This window comes from Podarcis bocagei (genome assembly GCF_964188305.1).
Source record: "Podarcis bocagei genome assembly, chromosome: Z".
Classification (NCBI taxonomy): Eukaryota; Metazoa; Chordata; class Lepidosauria; order Squamata; family Lacertidae; genus Podarcis; species Podarcis bocagei.
In genome coordinates this window covers 24,795,497-24,809,738 of record NC_138140.1, presented here as the reverse complement: position 1 = coordinate 24,809,738, position 14,242 = coordinate 24,795,497, and the positions used below count along the sequence as shown (strand labels likewise).

Below are 14,242 nucleotides of genomic sequence, written 5' to 3'. Positions count from 1 at the left end.
TCATTTGCTGTTTTAGGAATATCTGACAGTTAGTTAGATGGCATATCAAATTTCTGCTCGAATGGAGCTAAGGCTGCTCCTTAGTATTCATCTGAGTCTCTGTCCTCCTCCATTATGGCAGATATTTTCCCGCTTTTGGGGACCCTCATCTTGCTTTTGGTCATGTCAGTATCTGAGGCCTTCTCTAAGTCTCAGAAAGGGCTCCATCTATTTCTTCCTGAAGATCTAACTTCACAGATTTGCTTTTTGGTCCCCTTATTCCTTGCTGGGGTGTATAAAACTTTTTGTTTAGATGTCAGTAGGATCCACTCTTAGGGTTGCCGTATTTTGAAGAGCAAAAAAAGAAGACATGTTTGCCAACTTCCGGGTCAGTATTGTCTACACTGACTGGCAGCAACTCTCCAGGGTTTCAGACAGAAACTCTTCCCAGCCCTACCTGGAGATGCCAGGGATTGAATCTGGGGCCTTCTGCATGCAGAGCAAATGCTCTGTCACTGAGCTATGGCCCTAAAACAAACAGAAGATCACATGAGCAAAGAGAGGTTTAAAGCGATGGACAGACCCTGGATGAGGCTCTCACTAACAGGAAGTCATTAGGCAGAGGCTAGGCAGCCACCATAGTGTAGGGGGTAGAATGCTGGACTTTGCGGGAGGGGGGGAGAGAAAAAGGACGCAGCAGGTGGTGGAGGAGGAAGCCCTTGGAAGGACGAGGAAGTGGAGAAAGGGGAGAGAATGGAAGAGAGATCCCAGTAGAAGGAGAGAGATGGAAGGAAAGGAAGAGGGTCTGGAGGAGGAGGAGGAGAGGGGTGTGCTGGAGGGGGTTGTCCAGGCAGGAGGCAAGAGGCAAAGGACTGAAAAAGCCACACAATGGTGAGAGGCTGGGGTGGGAGCAAGGGAATGCAGCAGCAGAGAAAGGGAGAGTGAGCGAGGGGACAGCGATTAGAAATTGCAGCAAGAGGAAAACAAACCCGTTTGGGGGAAAAAGTTGGGGAGCACAGCTGAGATGCAGGTAAAGGAAGGAGGGGGGGGGGGAAATTAAATCATTAGGTTCCAGTTGGGGGAAAGGAGGCTCTCCCTGAGCCAAAGATAGCCTCATTTTCTGGAGGACACCCCCCCCAAAGGGGGTGAAGGGATGGAAAAAGTGAGCAGGAGAGGGGGGATGTGGAGGAGGCACGCCAGGGGAGGGAGGGTAACAAGCAAGCGAGCACTCGTGTGCCAAGAGACAGGGTTTGGCGGATGCTGACGGGCAGGTGAGCGTTCGCACGCCACCAAGCAAAAAACCCCAGACATTTTGCCACATTTTAAAATTCCGGCCAAATATAAATTTTAAGCCTGAAAAAGAGGACATGTCCAGCAAAATCCAAACGTATGGCAACCCTATTCCCTCTGGTTATATTGCATCCCAGGGCAATTGGAGACACAGAATAATGCCACTATTTAGCTTTCCAGCTAGCCACACCCCCTTAAATTTTTCACAAATGTAATAAACTCTGTCACACAAGATGAATTACAAACATGATTGCAGTGAATACTTCATTCATATATGTATTACACTACACACATTAATAAATAAATCTCAAGCTACATTTTTGTCCATATCTGCTCTTCTACCTCATAGCAAAGAAACCAAACAAAATCACAATGTTATTGGACTGCTAGCTGCTTTCTCTTTTTAAAGGCATCTTTAAAATAAAAAAGATACTAAAAAAATACTTTTGAAAAAAAGTTTAATTTTATTTTGTGGATTTTTGCCTTGCATTCATTTTAACATTTGCTATTAATTACTGCTTTTAGTGCTGCTTTATTTTTGATGTAATTTTGTTCTTCACTTTCATTAGCTGCTTTGAGTGATTTTTTTTAAAAAAACAGCAACAGAACATCAGTAGGAAAACCAATGAATAAATCAACTCCTTTTTATTTCAATTAGGTATGCATAAGATAGTAGCCTGATGGGTTGCTCCACCAAGTCAGGGATGGGAAAACTTTGGCTGTCTAGATGTTGCTGGACTACAACTCCCATCATCCCTGACCATTGGCCATGGTTGCTGGGGCTGATGGGAGCTGTAGTTCAGCCGCTTCTGGAGGGCCACACATTTCCCATCCCTGTTCCACACTATTTTGTGCGTGTGTGTCTTTGTGCCCCGAATGCCCAAGGCCAACCCTCTCACTCTGCACAGTTGGTGTTAACAGATGCTTCCTTAGAAATGTCACTGCACACCAAGTGAGTTACTTTATTCAGGTTTTTCTGTTAAATGAGAACAAAGGCCGCCGTTTAAGGGATAATAATTGCCTGACATAAAGAAGAAGAAAAGCCAACACCGTCTTCTTGAAGCACTTCCTCATCCCATGCCTGCTTTCATCTCCTTAGATCCATTTATAGTTTGGTAGGTATTCCTGGAATGTCCAATATTAGCTTTCTTGCGTGTCTTTTTGCAAGCTGGGAAAGGAAGGCAGTGGAAACAGAGACCCACTTGAACAAACTTGTTCCAGGCTAGTGACTCAGCTCAGTAGGGGCTGTGCCTGAATCTCAGAAAAGAGCAAAAGATGGTCTTGTTTGTTCTAGCAGTGTTTGCAATAGTGGGGTGTGAAGGGGAGGTGTTTAAAGAGGCTGAGAACAGATTTCCACTAAACTTTCACTAGCAATGCAAATGGGACCTGCAACAAAATATTGCAGGCCTGACCGTGGGTGCCTGGGACCGCTCATGCAGCAGGCAGCATGTGTCTGATGTCACACCTGCATGTCAGTGGGCGGGCTGATATTGGGCACACACCCCAGTGTGCATGCAGATATCGGGCATGCACGCCCCTGTGGTGTGTACGGCCCTGGCGCAAAACTTGTGGGTGTCTGGCCCCTTCCTGGGGATTGTTGTGGGGGCTGGAGCACCCAGAGCCCCTGGCACCTATGCAGCATAGAGAGCTTCTCTTCAGAGCTCTAGCCAGCCAGCTACCCCCTTTTCCAGGATACTCCATTCCATATACCTTCCCCAGTTTGCCTCCCTATCTCATCTTCCCAATAAATCATTTGCTAATGCATCAAATAGTGTGAAAATGTGCAGGCACTGCTTGCTAATGTTGGGGAAATAAATTTCATTTTCATTTCTATACCACTTTTCAAAACTGCTGTACTCAAGTCCGTTTACAATCCATAGAAATGACAAAATAACACAAGAAAAATTGCTTTGCCAACCTATAACAATTCAAAATACCACTAAGAAGACCACATTTCAAGAATGCATTTCATATACAGAATTACAAGGTACAGTGGTACCTCGGGTAAAGTACTTAATTCGTTCCGGAGGTCCATTCTTAACCTGAAACTGTTCTTAACCTGAAGTACAGTGGTGCCTCGTAAGACGAAAAGAATTCGTTCCGCGAGTCTTTTCGTCTTGCGATGTTTTTCGTCTTGCGAAGCACAGTCCGTCGCAACTGCGCCTCTTCAAGCGGCTTTAAAAAAAAGCGCAAGACGTTTTCGTCTTGCGAAGCAAGCCCATAGGGAAATTCATCTAGCGAAGCAATGCAAAAACGGAAAACCCTTTCGTCTAGCGAGTTTTTCGTATTGCGAGGCATTCGTCTTGCGGGGCACCACTGTACCACTTTATCTAAGGGGGTCTCCTGCTGATGCCGTGCCACCGGAGCACAATTTCTGTTCTCATCCTGAAGCAAAGTTCTTAACCTGAAGCACTATTTCTGGGTTAGCAGAGTGTGTAACCTGAAGCGTATGTAACCCGAGGTACCACTGTAATAGCAACAGAATGTCAGGAAACAGTTAAGCAAATTAAACTGCACCCGCTGCAGCAAATTAATCATTACAAACAACTGTGACGTTTGCAGAGGTGTAATAGACAGTGTGCCAGAAACTGCAAAAAGAACAAGTGATCTACAAAGTCACGTATTTACTTTCTTGTTCTGTAGCAGTTCTCTCTCATACCACACAAGGAGTCACAGCACAAGAGCCCTTTGACTCATACCAAAGGCTCACAACATTGGTGCAAGCATCTGTCAGATAAATGAATACTGGAGAGAAATTAGATTCACTTCACATTTAAAGGCAGCCTAACTAATTCACACTCTCCAAAACAAGTACACAAACTGAAACACAGCCAACCTTTGAAATTTCTACTTCTCCAAATTATGTGGTACAGTTCTTCAGCCAAGTCATGTGTAATGTACAGTAATGGATATGCTAGAGTGAAGTGTACATTAACATGCACATATGAATGGAAAACAATGTGCAAAAATGCATTTATATTAGGGGACATTGCTTAGCAAAAATGTGCATGTTAAGGAAACTTGCATACAAGCAGGAAACTATCAGGAGAAATTTGCGCTAAAACACTGATGAGTTTCCATGAGGGCTTTTCAAATACAAATTAAATAATTGCACTCTGTTGTGGAAAGGTGGAAAACTGGTCTTAAGAGTGGAAAAAATGAAAAGTCAAAATTGGCAGATTTGCCAGTCCCTGACTGCGGGGTATAGTGGAGGCCACTGGACTGAATGGGTAACTGTCCCACCAACCTCATTCTGCCCTCTTACAACCAAGCCAAGGGTGACACTGCCTGTCGGCTTCTTCTCCCTTAGTATTGCAGGGAAGCAGACGGGGACAAACCGTGAATTAGTTTGCTCTGCCTGTCATTGGCTCTGGCCCCACTTACAGTTTGCCACCATGCTTTCTGCCCCACCAGCCCCATTGGTGCCAGCCACTATTGGCAGGGTGAGAGGATCAAGGTAGACAAACCTAGCTTCCAGTCCTCCAGGTGCTTCTACTTGTGACATGCCAGCCCTTCTGGGTCATATACAGTTTCTGCTTGTGTTAAATCCATAAATCCTGTGTTTCTGCAGTATGAGAAATGAGTCAGGGCAGATTCAGTGCAAGAAGATAATGCTCCTAAAGTAGGGTTGCCAAATATTTTTTAACCAATCAGTGCTCTCATGCCTCTAACAGCAGCATGATCTGTAGATATTAGCAATTGCTCATGCTTATCTCCATGTTGCAAAACAAAACAAAACACAACACAACAACAAAAGCCTCCACTGGTTGATTTATCTGGTTGCACTTCTGTTAAAGGCACATAAGCATGATGTGTCATTTTCCACCAATCATTTGGCAGCTTTATTTACAAAGTGCTGGCTGACAGTGTCCATCTTAGCTAGGAGGGGGCAGAATCTATTAATCAACTTGAGCACCTTATCAAGACAAGCAGTTTAATTCCAAATTATGAGGCTGAGGGAGATTCAGTGGTCCTTTAAAACTGTCTGAATAATTAAAAATTAAAAAATGCTTTCATGTTTAAAAGTATGATTAAATATTAAACACAGCTTATTTTCTTCCCATTGTGAAGCTAACTCTCCAGTGCCTACAGATACTTCTCTGCATATTTTATTTATTTATAGGTTCAGTTTATAATTATTGCTGAAATGTAGCCTGCTGGCCAAAGTCCAGCAAATCAGGAAATATTCTTAAATAGATATTTTGGGTTTGATCCAACCATGCATATGCAGGGCTGCTGGGGCTCTTCATTTGAGGTCCTGCTGCTGTTTTGAGGGGTTGCCACAAGCTCAGATTTGGCACTTGGACAGGCAGTGGCTCCCGATCGACAGCACCTGCAGGTGGCAACATTGGCTTTGGTGCTTTAGTGCAACAAGGAACACAGAAAACAACATTAAAGGTAGCATTTCTAATGTTCGCCTTGTTCTCACATAACATTAAGCTGTGGTTTGTTTGAATGCCTGCATCCAGCCCAGCAGGCTCACCATGGTTTGTTTTCATGGAATCAAAGAATTGTAGAGTTAGAAGAGACCCCATGGGTCATCAGGTCCACCTCCCTGCAATGCAAACATCTCAGCTAAATCATCCAGGACATAGGGCCATCCAACCTCTGCTTAAAATCCTCCAATGAAGGAGAGTACACCACCTTCAAAGGGAGTCCACTCCACTGTCAAACTACTCTTACCACCAGAATGTTCTTCCTTATGTTTCATTGGAATCTGCTTTCTTGTAACTTGAAGCCATTTGCTGGGGTTCTACCCTCCAGAGCAGGAGAAAATGTACTTGCACCATCCTCCATGTGAAAGGCTCTTAATTAATTAAATTTCTATACTGCCCTTCATCCAAGGATCATAGGGCAGTTTACAATATAAGAACACAAAAATATGCAACATCTTAACTAACAAAACAGTAACCCACCTACAGTTTAAAAGGGCACAGATTGTTTAATTAGCCAGAGGGCTTAGAGAAGAGGAATGTTTTTGCCTGGTGCCTAAAAATATGCAATGAAGGCACCAAGCAGGCCTCCTTTTGGAGAGCATCGCTTAAGCGGGGAGCCACCAAGGAAAAGGCCTGCTTTTGTCTTGCCACCCTCTGAACCTCTCACAGAAGAGGCATGTGAAGTTCTCAGCATCCTTGACCATTGATCATGTTGCCTGAAGCTGATTGGAGTTGGAGTCTAACAACTTCTGGAGGGTTGCATCTTCTTCAGTCCTTCTCTAAACCACTTGAGTGAAGCAGCGCCCTGTTCTGAAAAAGGATGACTTGTGCTTACATAAGAATGCAATGAAAAAGGTTTTAGACTTAAAGATCACCATCTGAGCTTGATCCAGGTAGCAATATTTTAAGTGCTTGGATGACCAAAGACCTGGAACTTTCAATCATTGCTAGCAATGCTGTGAATGTTAAATCTGTTTTTCTAAGATGTTTTTCCCTGAGAATGTCTCCTACATTTCTTTCTCTATAGTATCCCTATTAAGACTTTCAGTTTTGCACCATCAATTTGTAATAGTGCTGTCATGTTGCTTTCTTAACGCTGTTCAGGGATTGTTTTGCTTAGTGGGCAGTTTTGCAAAGCCATGGGGAAAGTTTCCTTGCTCGACTGTTTCTTTCCAGAGTTCTAATTTTAGATCCAGTGCAGGGTAGGGTGAGACTCCCTCATTAATGTTTAATGCTTCTGAATTTTCATTGGAACCTGAGAAAATGTTTGCATCCTGGGTGTTCCCTCGGCACTCTGCAGAAGGGCTGTTTGTCATCTCTGAGGGATTCGGACATCTCTCTAGCTCTTCTTTGTCTGCCAGATCACTTTATGAATCTTGAAGACAATTCGATGCTTGGTAGACTTTTTAAAAATGGGGCTTCCAAAGGAAGGAGCAAACACATTCTGGGGATAACAGCAACAGAGCCTTGAACTCGGACTCCTTGTTTTGATGGGATATGTCATCTTAAAGAGTTTGTATCCCTGCTGCTACAGCTACACCATCTGCACCGTAACATGGGAATGGTTGAAACTGGCAGAGTATGGAATTGTGTAGTGCCAAGAGATGAGGCTTCTTACAGATAACATCTGGATTTACAAGGAATAAAACTATGTAAACAGCCCCCTTGATCTCATGCCTCCTCCCGTAGCTGCAGGACTTTTGTTGTTGTTGTTGTTTAGTCGTTAGCACGCCAGGCACTTCTGTCTTCCACTGCCTCCCGCAGTTTGGTCAGACTCATGTTTGTAGCTTTGAGAACACTATCCAACCATCTCGTCCTTTGTCGTCCCCTTCTCCTTGTGCCCTCAATCTTTCCCAACATCAGGGTCTTTTCCAGGGAGTCTTCTCTTCTCATGAGGTGGCCAAAGTATTGGAGCCTCAGCTTCATGATCTGTCCTTCCAGTCAGTGGCGTAGCGTGGGTTGTCAGCACCCGGGGCAAGGAAAGTAATTTGTGCCCCCTAACCCGTGGATTTTGCGCCCCCTAACCCGTGGAGCGCCCCCCCCAGATGTTGCGCCCGGTGCGGCTGGACCCCCCTGCACCCCCAACGCTATGCCACTGCTTCCAGTGAGCACTCAGGGCTGATTTCCTTAAGAATGGATAGGTTTGATCTTCTTGCAGTCCATGGGACTCTCAAGAGTCTCCTCCAGCACCATAATTCAAAAGCATCCATTCTTCGGCGATCAGCCTTCTTTATGGTCCAGCTCTCACTTCCATACATCACTACTGGGAAAACCATAGCTTTAACTATACGGACCTTTGTTGGCAAGGTGATGTCTCTGCTTTTTAGGATGCTGTCTAGGTTTGTCATTGCTTTTCTCCCAAGACGCAGGGGTCTTTTAATTTTGTGACTGCTGTCACCATCTGCAGTGACCATGGAGCCCAAGAAAGTAAAATCTCTCACTGCCTCCATAGGAAGCTGCAAACTAATGCCAGTCTGGTATCCCTTTTGATGGTGATTGAGTATTTTTGTAAAACAAAACACAGAATAAGACACAGAATAAGACAAGCCTCTGTGTCTCCAGCTTCCAGTATCAGTTAAAACCTTCTGTCTCACACAGCCCCGCAACCCTCCCCACAGCCTATTGTTCTCCATCCTAGGATTATGTGGCATCCAGGCAGGTGAACTGGGGGGGGGGGGAGAAACCCACCCATTTATCTCTATGGTAGCTTTTAAGACATGTAAATGGAAGTACTGAACTGGCCAACCAAGGCCATTACCTTAAAAAAGGGAATGGCTTGGCAGCTTTTCCTCTTAAATATTCCAACCCTACATATATGAGATCACAGGTTTGGAAGAGTATCACCCAGACTGACTCCTCCTGACCTGTGACTATATTTATAACCTACGCTTCAATCCAAAGGTTGCTAAAAAGCAGTATGCAAACAATTCATTGCAATACCTCATAGTAATATCACATGGAAACCATAAAGTCAACAGATACCATAACACAAAAGTCCATCAGCAGAAGAAACAAATTCATCTTCATGGGCCTAAAGAAACAAATGGGGTGCCATTACATCAAAGGTCCTGCTTTAAGATGTCACAGCTGTCGCTGTTGATAGAACTGCAAGCAGGGGCTCTCTCACAGATCTTAAGGTACAGGTCAGCTGGTAATGGGAGACTTGGAAGGTGGGTGGAAGGAAAAATTAGCCAAGCTCATGCCTTTATTCAGATGATAGGTATCATCACAAAGGTACATCCTAAGTTCAGTTCACAAATGCCCACATCAGTAGTCATGGAAATCTACCAGCATTTTATTGAAGGTATCTCCTATTATGCACATTTTAATGCAAATTTACCTGATCCACACATTTTTGCAAGCAATTTCTCCTAATGTATTTATTTTTGAGTCCATTTATACTCATATATTCATCTATCTATCTATCTATCTATCATCTATCTATCTATCTATCTATCTATCTATCTATCTATCTATCTATCTGTTTCCAAGCCTTTTTAATTACTGTTAGAATGGTGGAACAAAAACATTTCAGATCAGTAAGAAAGACAAACTCAGGAATAAATTGTTTTGATCTTTGCTCATACTTTAGAGGGCACAGATCGCCTTTGGAAAAGAGCAAAGCATCCCTGTTGACACTGATTGACATTGTTTTGGTGAGCAAATTCTGTTTTTATATGCAAACACTGAAATGGCTCATGAGAGGGATTAGACCAGGGGTCTGCAACCTTTAAGACAAAAAGAGCCACTTGGACCCGTTTCCGAAAAAACAACAACAACTGGGAGCCGCAAAAACATTGCAACATTTAAAACAAATATAACACTGCATATATTGTTTCTGGCCTTAATGCTATATATACAGGATCGTGCAGTCAGCTGTCAATCTCAAGAAAAAAGGACAAATTAATAGCTAATTAAAATATTTAATTTACAACCAGGTAACCAGGTTAATGGGACTTTTGCTCCTGAACCTCAGTGCTCAGTGTCTGCACATCAGGGCTGTAAGACGTCACCTTCATTTTCACACAGGCTTGCAAGCTGTCATCTGTGAGGCGTGATCGGTGTTTGTTTTTAATATAGTTCATGTTGGAGAAGACCTGCTCACATACATATGTGGAAGAGACCACAAGGGCCATCGAGTCCAACCCCCTGCCAAGCAGGAAACACCATCAGAGCACTCCTGAGATATGGTTGTCAAGCCTCTGCTTAAAGACCTCCAAAGAAGGAGACTCCACCACACTCCTTGGTAGCAATTCACCAAACTTTCACCAAACTTTCCCCTGCTTAAGTTTAAAAAGGGGCTTCGCTTAAAAAGGGGCTTCAGGCAACTAACTCCACGTGGAATTCCACACGACCGCGACTGCATAATCAATGCCACAAAATGCCAAAGAAAATTAACCAGGGCCCCAGTGAACCATAAATCATAATCAGTGCCTGATATAAATAATAATTAATAATGAGGGCCCAATGTCATCCTCGTCATTATAAAAATAATCCCTCTCTTCGCGCCGCCCAGCCTCCCAAGAAAAAAAAACCCACTTCAAACGGTCACAAAGCACAAATTCCACGCGACCGCAACTTGCTATGCCCAATAACCAATGCCCCAGAATGCCATAGAAAATTAATCAGGGGCCCAGTGTACCATAAATCATAATCAGTGCCTGATGTAAATAATATATAATAATGAGGCATTCGTCATTATAAAAATACCTTTTTTGACACTTTTTATTATTTCTTTGTTTGACCCCTCAGAATTACTCCTCCTCATAGAAATAAACATTAAATTAACAAGTTACCTTTTTTTGAGTGTGTGTTCTTCACTCCCCTTCAAAACAGTGACCAGTGTATATGCCCCCTTTCAATGCAGCCTGCTTACAAAGGCGGGACGACAAAGACCAGCAATAAGCTGTTGCATAACGTTCCCCAAGGAAAGTGTTAGCTATTCACCAAACTTTCCCCTGCTTAAGTTTAAAAAGGGGCTTCAGGCAACTAACTCCCACGTGGAATTTCCTATAGTAAGATGGCGGCCGCCTCAGAAGACCACATGGGTAGATAAGATGGCTGCTGGGACGATCCGGTTACCCAGCAACAGCACAGCTGATTCCGACGCTTTTGAAAGCAGCCGGCAAAGCAAGTGTTGGAGCTCCGAAGCCACAATGTTGCGCATGTGACCAAATAGCGAGGACTTACTTTGCTAGAGACAAGCCCCGACGCTACCACAAGCCTCCCTCTCTTCGCGCCGCCCAGCCTCCCAAGAAAAAACCCCCACCTCAAACAGTCACAAAGCACAAATCAGTAAACATAATAAACATTAAATTAACAAGTTACCTTTTTTTGAGTGTGTGTTCTTCACTCCCCTTCAAAACAGTGACCAGTTTTGAACAGTGGCTTCAGGCAACTAACTCCTCCGCCTCCTCCCCTCGCGCCCTCCCCTCGCGCCCTCCCCTCGCCCCCGCCCCTCGCCTCCTTCCCTCGCGCCCTCCCCTCGCCCCCTCCCCCCGCCCCTCGCCTCCTTCCCTCGCGCTCGCCCCTCGCCTCCTCCCCTCGCGCCCTCCCCTCGCGCCTCCGCCCCGGAGCCGCAGCAAAGGCTTTAAAGAGCCGCATGTGGCTCTGGAGCCGCAGGTTGCCGACCCCCGGATTAGACTGTTCTCCAGACTCTTCTGCAAGTAGTAGGACAGGTTGCTGTTGAGGGTCAAAGGGGCTTAACCATACCTGTCAACTTTCCCCTTTTCTTGCGAGGAATCCTGTTTGGAATAAGGGAATTTCCCTTAAAAAAAAGGGAAATGTTGACAGCTATGGGCTTAACAGGTATCATGACCACAGAGTCCAGTAGTGGTCATGGCACAGAGTTGGGGGCTGCAGAGTCACCAGCTAAGGAACTAGGCCAGGTTTAAGGCTCCAAGCCTCCCACTGGAGATTGGGAGGCAGCTGAGCCTCAGGCTGACAGCCAAGAGCCCACAAAAAAGCCTCCCATAGCAGCAGAGCCTGTATAGGCAAAGCTAGCACCTTTGTGTTAGCTGAACCTGAGGAACCATATGCTTCTGACCATACATCCCAGGTCCAACGGCACAAGGAGTGCGAGAGGCCTTGGTATGTAGGAGGAGCCGCCTTCTCCAGGCCAGATGCTTGGCCCTTTTAGGCCCTTTGGAACTCCCCACCTCTTGATACCAGGCAGGTACTTCACTGTTATAGAAGTTTAGAAAACTTATGCAAATTTTTAGTCTCTTGTTATTTTAACATTTTGACAACAACTTTTTGTTGTTAATTTTTTTTTATTGATAATTGTTTCATTTATTTTTTGTAAAGTCCTTTGAGGGTGGGCTTTTTTTAAAAAAGTGCTGCATAAATGTTATAAAGTAAACAAAAACAAGCAAACAAACAAAAACAGGAAATTTAGTTCTACACAAGGGAATGGCACATGGGAGGTGTAGTCTGGGGGCAGAGGCTTAAAGAGCCTAAATTGGCTTTCACCTTTGCTGTCCACTTATGTTTCTCCAACTCCTGACCAGCTGCCTTACCTTGTGGCTCCTTGTCCAAACCAGAAGAGGACACCAGATTGTGGACTGTGTCTAATTAAATCCTGCTTAGAGCAGACCCACTGAAATAAGTGTGCTTAAGTTGTCCATTAATTTCAGTGGGTCTACAGTGAGCAGGACTATCATTGGATAACACCTTTAATCTCAAGAAGCTTAGAGTTTGTTTTTGGTGACTTTGTTTTATAAAAACAAAAGCTTTATTATAGGGAGAAAAGGGTTTCATAGGGAAGTTGTCTAATGGACTGAAAGATCTGGTCAGTGGTCTGGACAGCAGAAGGAATGCTTTTCTAGCTAGCTTCAAGTAACAGTTGGTTGTTTAGGGTTCAGCAGTTTCCCTAAAATAGAGAAAAGCACTAAATAGCAAATGGAACTAGTCGCACAACATTAACAGGATGTGTGTAACTATAGAGAAAGTATAGGAATATGGAACTGAGTGCTGAATTCAGTTATGTTCCCTGAGAATCTCAGCTTTGTCTCTAAATTAAATATCAAGTTCCTAGTCCATGTGGCTATAGTGATACAATTGAAAGCAAGTGGACAATACCCATGGAAGTTCCAAAAGGAAGGAGGGTAACTTGAAGCAGGGCCTCAGTGCCTTGTCCTTTTCTGTGGCTACAAAGAGCAGAACAAATTGTGCAAAGTGTTCTGGAAGAATTTATGCAAAAAAGAGAAGAGGTGCATTTGCAGAACTCATCTGTTCACCAGACCTTGTACTCCTCCCAATGTTAGAACATAGCTTTTGCACCTCTTTAAATACATGTTTTTAGAGAGAAAATGGACATTTTAATATAAAGTAAAATATGAACCAAATAGGCATTTAAATGGGTGTTTTGAGTTTAAAAATTAAAAACAATAACCCCAGAGTAATGTATAAGTGGATTATGGATCAAAACATGTGAACATCACATGGTGATAGATTTACCCCTCCTTAAGTGGACAGTGGAGGCTACGAAAGAAGCATGGAGTGTTTCAGAGAGATGAAGAGAATAGTGAGGGGCAAAGAGTAAGAGTCAGACAAGAGAAACTATGCAAGTGACTGGACAGAGAAGAGATCTCCAGGTAGCCAAAAGCTGCTATATTGGTATGAAATAACCAGCCAAATCTTTGGCTTGCAGTTTTCAAGTTATATTAAGGCGGTCCAGATATATTGACATTTGTTGAAGTCTCTTTACTGAGTGTTTCTGTAATAGTTTGTTATGTGCAAACTTATTCTTCATCTTGAATTGAGTGATAACTGAATTGAGTGATAACTGTAAAGTGGATTCTGTGTTTGGCTAAAACCAGCTGGTGGCATTAGTAAAACAGTGTGTTCCCTTGAACTTAGTCAATGCCTCTTGCTTGCCTGGATGGAGGATGGAGATGTGGACAGTTTTCGCATGGCTGGAATGTAGCCTTCTGTACAAAGACAAGAGTCACACATATTGCCCCCACACACTTTTACCTCTGGCTTCTCCCACCCTGGTATGTGGCCCCCAGAATGACTATGGTCAAGGGAAGGCAGCCCCTAGGCTGAAAAGGGAAGAAGGAATAGAAATAGATGAAGGGTGGTGGGAAAGAGTGTATATGGCCTGGAGCTATATTACTGTAATCTTGTGAGCCCCACTAAATAATGAGATGGCTTCTGTTCCTGAATGACGCTTTTCACCCTCTGCACTTTTCCATTGCATATCCATTGCCTGATCATTCATGGTGAGACTTCTTGACAATGAATATGCCAGGCTAGCAGAGTTTTAGCTTCATTGTGCTGGCTCTTTTAGGTCCTCTTGTCATAGAGGGATTAAGGCTCTTCCCACTGCATAACAATGTCTGGCCAATTGTCAGATGGATGACTAGACAAAGGCTAGTCAGCAGCTGCTGTGAACCAAGGGATTTGGGGCTAGAGCTCTCTCCGGCTGGGTCACGGCACATAAGGACTCAGCTAGCCCTTGACAAGGGCTATGGGAAGGTGGGATACAGGAGCTCCCCATCTTTTTTGAGTAGTGCTGGTAGCTCAGGGATGTT

The 14,242-nt window shown here is 44.1% G+C and overlaps 1 protein-coding gene and 1 long non-coding RNA gene across 3 annotated transcripts in view; one reads left to right on the top strand and one right to left on the bottom strand.

The window, feature by feature from the left end:
* Positions 1 to 11,141, bottom strand: part of LOC308578815 — a 107,275-nt gene extending 96,134 nt beyond the window's left edge. Inside the window, exons 1-2 of the long non-coding RNA XR_014004135.1 lie at positions 11,034 to 11,141; positions 10,502 to 10,573 (exon numbers count right to left, since the gene is read on the bottom strand). This is a non-coding gene — a long non-coding RNA (uncharacterized lncRNA). The remainder of the gene's footprint in view (positions 1 to 10,501; positions 10,574 to 11,033) is intronic.
* Positions 1 to 14,242, top strand: part of ARHGEF9 (Cdc42 guanine nucleotide exchange factor 9) — a 272,573-nt gene that overhangs the window by 78,608 nt on the left and 179,723 nt on the right. The window lies entirely within an intron of this gene.